Raw genomic sequence first — 6,967 nt, forward strand, 5'->3', positions numbered from 1 at the left:
GCCTGGAGCCTGTTTCAGTCTGTGACTCCCTCTCTCTCTGACCCTCCCCTGCTCACGCTGTCTCTCTCTCTCTCCTAGAAATAAATAAAAATATTAAAAAAAAAAAAAAGGTGGTTTAAATGGGACACCACCCCTTTAGAAGGTGGCTGACCCATGTAATAGGCTAGGGAAGGGACTGAAAACCACAAAATATGAGCAACGGTTGAAGGGACAAGGGATAGTTTGCTAAGAGAAAGGACTCAGAGATTCTTACTCCATTTGATGAGTACTTACCATGTGCCACTCACCGGGCTAAGAAATTTACATATATTTGCTCTTTTGATCTTCACAGCATGTCCACTGATGGATGAATGGATAAACAAAGTGTGGCGTGTGCACGCGCAAACTCACACACATACACCTTCACACCCACCCACACACATCCACACAAAGGACAATTATTCAGCCATAAAAAAAGAATTATCTTGCCATTTATGATGCTATGGATGGACCTTAAAGGCATTGTGCTAAGTAAAATACATCAGACAGGAAAAGGTAAATACTATATGATCTCTTTTAAATGTGGAATCTAGAAAAAAGAAAATAAGAAAGGAAACAAAACACACATAAAACAACCACTTACCGCAGCCCATGAATATAAAGAACAGATTGGTGGTTGTCTGAGGTGGAGAGTGGAGGGTGAGCAAAATGGGTGACGGGGGTCAAAAGATACAAATTTCTTGTTATAAAATGAATAAATCATGGGGCTGAGAGGTACAACATGGTGACTCCAGTTAATAATAATAATAATATATTGCATGTTTGAAGGTAGCTAGGAGAGTGGATTTTGAAAGTTCTTCTCACAAGAAAAATAATTTTGTGACCATGTATAATGATGGATGTTAACTTGATTTATTGTGCTGATCATTTTGCAATACATACAAATATTGACTCATTACATTGTATGCCTAACAAACGAATATGATGTTAGTTTGAGTCTGCTGGCCCTTAAGCCCTTGCTTTTAAGCAGTTGTGTGTATATACATATATATGCCAGAAAGTTTAGGTGTCTTTTGTGCGTCCTCCAAAGGACAAACCGTGACCTAGGATAAGTCACCGAAGAATGGCTTTTGCTTCAATCCATTATATATGCCCTGTTGGAGTTGTCGGAGGTGGCTGGCCTCGGGGAGTGGTGGGGTGGTAGAGACCCGAGTGTTTGAGAAGGGGGGCCAGGGGATGCATCTGTGCAGGGCTGATGGGAGACAGCCTTCTGGAAGGAAGGGGTGAGGTCACATCGAAAGAAGGCAATATTAGCTGTGTGACAAAGCAGTAAATAAAACCCATTTGCTGACCCAGCTGATTTTGGAAATTTGTCAAAAGAACATCTGAGCCATCTTGTGGCGCCTGCGGGAGGAGAAGGGGTGTGTCTTTGAGTCACCCCACGGGAGGCCCCAGGTTCTCTGAGACAACTCTGCCCGGTGGGCATTGAGCAAGACTGAGACGGAGGCGGGATGAGTGTGCCCTGCACTTCCGGATCCATCTCCTCAAAACAACCTTTGCTCTCAGAGGGAGGACAGGCAGCGTGACGGCACCATGAAACTTCTGGAACTGAAGGTTGGAGGCGCTGCTCCTCCTGGTGTGGCTTAAACGGGTTGTGTTCACTGATTGCCTTTTTGATTCCTTTTCTACTCTTTTCCTTCTTGGCTTCTGCCGGCTAAAGTCTCTTCTCACTTGCTCTCTTGCAGTCTTCTCGTTTGAACTTTACTTTTCCCTAAAGTGTGACTTCTTCTTTCTCTCACCTGGTTCCTCGTCACTGTCGGTTCGCTGCCTCCTCTACCGTGAGTCCTTCTCCGGGTCCCTTGCCAGCTGTGTGGGGAAGGAGTAGAGATGGTTCTGAGCAAGCCTCTCCACCTAATCCCTGCCGACAAACTCCCTGCCATCAGTAGCCTTCACCACACAAGCATGTTTTGATTTTTCAGAATAACCAAGAGAAGGTCTGAGTTCAAACCACTGGTCTGCCTCTCATTAGCTCCCTAGCACAGGGCAAGCCTCATGTGCCCAAATTGGTGCACCTTGGAGGTGATCCACATAGGATTGTTTTGAAGATGATTCAAGGTGACCCGCTGTATGAAGGAGTTGAATACAGTGCCTGGTATGCAGTTGCTGCCCCCCCCCCCAAATGGCACTCATTAGTATTACTTTGAAAATTTTGTAGCAATTTGTCATCGCTATGACATTTATATTGTAATTTATAAAAGTATTAGTCTTCAAGAGATTAGGAAAAAAGTACTCTTTTACTACACACGGTTCGAAGCACTGGTCTAGATGTCATTATTTCCTCTTCTTTGCAAAAGCTGCTTACTCTGAATAGAGGCGTTTATATAATTAGTGAATTCTTCAGACGTTGAAAGAATCAACTGCAAAACATAGTGTCATGTTTCCCTTTGGGCAGAGAATAAGCAGGTAGGAATGAAAAAGCTTTGCTTCTATTAAGGGATTCCGTGTCTTCCTCTTTCTTCCTTTTGCCCCCATGTAAGGCCTCCTTTGTCATTAGTAGGGCAGTGATTGAAAAATTTGTCTGTGCTCATCTGGCCGAAACTCCGCCTCTGTGGATTCACACTCGATGAACCCAGACCAGGATTCAGTGATCCCTCAGAAGAGGACAAACTTGATTTCCTTCTTATTCAAGATCCAGTTTATTTGCTATGTAGGAACAATGTGTTTATAAATAGTGAGCAGCTCCCAAGAGTAGAGAAGTGTGTGTCATTTTCTCAACAGATAATAGCCTCAACCTCTTGAGAAAAAAGAATGACATCACTTTTAAATGATTCCCGTGAAACGTCCCCAAGAAAGAGTGTGCTGCCAAATGAAAGTTCTGTGTGTATAGAAATTTCTGAAACAGCATTCTATTTACATAGGCCGAGTCAGGTGTAAAAAAAAAAAAAAGCATAAGCCACGGGGTTCTCCTGACAGGACTTACCTGGCTTTTTCCTCTAAAAGAATGAGGTACGTTTGGGGCGCCTGGGTGGCTTAGTCGGTTAAGCGTCCGGCTTTCGCTTAGGTCATGATCTCGCGGTTCGTGGGTTCGAGCCCCGCGTTGGGCTCTGTGCTGACTGCCAGCTCAGAGCCAGGAGCATGTTTCAGAGTCTGTGACTCCCTCTCTCTCTGACCCTCCCCTGCTCACGCTGTCTCTCTCTCTCTCCTAGAAATAAATAAAACGTTAAAAAAAAATTAAAAAAAAAAAGAATGAGGTATGTTTAATCCTTTTATTTCTATCAGAGAGCACAGACCAATCAGGCACTAGATGCTATTTAGCTTAAATATGGTTCATTCAGCAAGTGCCCAAGAGCGGGTAGTGCTGTTCTAGGTGTTGTGACATTTCCAGGAAAGTGTGTGTATTTACTAACTTACGTAGAGAACTGACAGTTCATCAACTCATCAAATAGCTGGATCGAAGAGGCTGAGTGAGGCTGAGGGGTGCCATGGTGAGACGAGCTGGCCACTGCTTTCTTGGAACTTTTACGGTCTAATGCGACAATCAGTAAACAGGTAAATCACACAAGCAGACACGTCCTGTGTTTCCTCAAATCGAAAGTACCACTGATTGTAAGACATACCATTACTTATGTTCCACCAAAATAAAAGCTATGATTATGATGGTAAGATATCATCAGTTGTGAGACACAAAGCTCTATTTCAGAGACATTGAAATGTTTGTCTTAGGATCTGCATGTATGAGGATTAACTTAGAAATTAATTCATTGTTGATCATGGTGTGTGCTTCAAAGGGGAAAAAACATACGGTGTTATAAGACAGAGTCACAGAAAGACCTACTGTAGACTGGGTGATGTTCAAATTGAGTATTAAGGGCTAAGGGATCGTGAGAAGAGTCAGATGCTGTCTTGAATGAGTGATCTAGGAAATGAGTGAAGTAGGAGCTTGGAGGAGGGAGAAATCAATTTGGGTGGGAATAGTCAGGTAGGAATTGAGCTGGAACCTGAATGATTTGAATAATAGGTGGAAAGGAAGGCCAAGACAAGGGACACAAAGGCAGCAAATGCAAAGAGCAAAAGATATTAATTAAAAATAAGTCATCCTAGGGGTGCCTGGGTGGCTTAGTCGGTTAAACGTCCGGCTTTCGCTTAGGTCATGATCTCGCGGTTCGTGGGTTCGAGCCCCGCGTCGGGCTCTGTGCTGACTGCCAGCTCAGAGCCCGGAGCATGTTTCAGAGTCTGTGACTCCCTCTCTCTCTGACCCTCCCCTGCTCACGCTGCCTCTCTTCTCTCTCTCTCCTAGAAATAAATAAAACATTAAAAAAAATTTAAAAAAAAATAAGTCATCCTCAAATCCATATGGAATCCCAAGGACCTCCAAAAAACAAAACAAAACAAAACAAAACAAAACAAAACCCAAAACAAAACACCTGGGTCATAGGGGAGTTCTAGTGTTATTTTCCTGAGGACCCTCCACACTGTTTTCCAGAGGGGCTGCACCGGTTTCCGTTCCCACCAACAGTGTAGGAGGGAGCCCGTATCTCCACATCCACGCCAACATCTAGAGTCCTCTGATTTGCTCATTTTAGCCACTCTGACTGGCGTGAGGTGGTATCTCAGTGTGGTTTTGATTTGTATTTCCCTGATGATGAGTGACATTGAACATCATTTCGTGGGTTTATATATACAATGAAATACTACTTGGCAACGAGAAAGAATGAAATCCTGCCATTTGCAGCAACATGGATAGAACTGGAGAGTATTACGTTAAGTGAAATACGTCAGTCAGAGAAAGACAGATATTGTATGTTTTCACTCATATGTGGATCTTGAAAAACTTAGCAGAAGACCATAGGGGAGGGGAAGGGGAAAAAAAAGTTACAGAGAGGGAGGGAGGCAAACCATAAGAGACTCTTAAATACTGAGAACAAACTGAGGGTTGATGGGCAGTGCGGGGGAGGGGAGAATGGGTGATGGGCATTGAGGAGGGCACTTGTTGGGTTGAGCACTGGGTGGTGTATGGAAACCGATCTGACAATAAATTATATTAAAACAAAACAAATCATGGGGCGCCTGGGTGGCTCAGTCGGTTAAGTGTCCAACTTTGGCTCAGGTCATGATGTCGCGGTTCATGGGTTCGAGCCCCGCATCGGGCTCTGTGCTGACAGCTCAGAGCCTGGAGCCTGTTTCAGATTCTGTATCTCCCTCTCTCTCTGCCCCTCCCCTGCTCATGCTGTCTCTCTCTGTCTCAGAAATAAATAAAACATTAAAAAAATTAAATGTAAAACAAAACAAAACAAACCCCCCCAAAACAAAATGAATTTGAAAGGGAAGGACAAAGTTGGAGGACTCATACTTCCTGATTTCAACACTTACTGGAAAGCTAAAGTAATCAAGACAATGCGGTATTGGCATAAAGACAAATATATAGGCCAAAGGAATATAATAGACAGCCTAGAAATAAATCCTTATAAATACGGTCACATTGTTTTTGATAAGAGTGTCAAGAAAATTCAATAAGGAAATGATAGTTTCTTCCCTTCCCAATGCTCCACACTCAGCATGGGGGTGGGGGTGGGGGTGGGGGCGACATGAGGCAGGATCTCACAACCTTGGTATCATGACCTGAGCTGAAATCAAGAGTCAGATGCTCAACCAGCTGAGACACCCAGGTGCCCTGAGGAAAAGAGAGTGTCTTTAACAAATGGTTCCTGGAAAGCGGGATATCCACATGAAAAGAATGAAGTTATACCTTTACCTAACACCATATACAAAAATTGACTGAAAATGCATTAAAGATATAGCACAAAAACTATTACTTTTAGAAGAAAACATACGGCTAAAACTTCATGACGTTGGATCTGGCAATGACTTCTTGACTATGACACCAAAGTCACAGGAAACACAAGAAAAAAAAATAGGCAAATTGGAGTTCATGAAAATTAAAAACTTTTGTGCATCAAAGGACATGATCAACAAAGTGAAAAGACAACCCACAGAAGGGGAGAAAAGAATTGCAAGTCATGTATCTGATAAGGGATTAATATCTCGAAGATATAGAGAACTCTTAAAACTCAACAACAAAAAGCCAAACCAATTCAACGCACCTGAATAGAAGACATGCAAATGGCCAGTAAGTACGTGAAGAGACGTTCAGTAGCAGCATCATTAGGGGAATTCGAAAGCAAAAATGAGATACCACCTCACACCCACCAGGAGGGCTTCTAACACAAAAACAGGGAAATATCAAGCGCTGACGAGGGGCAGGGGGGACCCCTGTGTCCTACTGGTGGGAATGTAAGAGGGTGCAGCCACTGTGGGAAACAGTGTGACCGTTCTTCAAGAAATTAAAAATACCATTAGCATCTGATCCGGCAATTCCATTCCTGGCTACACATCCAAAAGAATTGAAAGCAGGGCCTCAAAGAGATATTTATACCCCCATGTTCACAGCAGCATTAGTCACAATAGCTGAAACATGGAAGCAACCCAGGTGTCCCTGAGAGACGAGTGGTTCAGCAAAATATGCTATATGCATACAATGAACTATGATTCAGCCTTAAAAAGGAAGTACGTTTTGCAATATGCTACAACATGGGTGGACTTTGAAGATATTATGCTAAAGGAAATAAACAACCACACAAAGACAAATACTGTATGATCCCACCTGTGTGAGGTACCTAGAGTAACAAAGTCATAGAGAGCAAGTAGACTAGTGGCTGCTGGGGGCTGGGAGGAGCTGGATGGAGGGCTGTTTAATGGGAACAGAGTTTCAGTTTCATAAGATGAAAAGAGTTCTGGAGATAGATGGTGGTGAGGGCTGCACCGCAGCATGAATGCGCTCAATGTCGATGTGCTCAATGTCACTGAAAAATTACAAATTACATGTTATGTGTATTTTACCACAATTGATAAAAAATGATAATGGGGCATGTCCACGGGTCCAGGAAGAGATCATTTGGGTTGGTGTGAAGGACTTCAGTAAGGAAGTAAT

The sequence above is a fragment of the Hyaena hyaena genome, unplaced genomic scaffold (genome assembly GCF_003009895.1).
Source record: "Hyaena hyaena isolate Hyena2069 unplaced genomic scaffold, ASM300989v1 scaffold_602, whole genome shotgun sequence".
Classification (NCBI taxonomy): domain Eukaryota; kingdom Metazoa; phylum Chordata; class Mammalia; order Carnivora; family Hyaenidae; genus Hyaena; species Hyaena hyaena.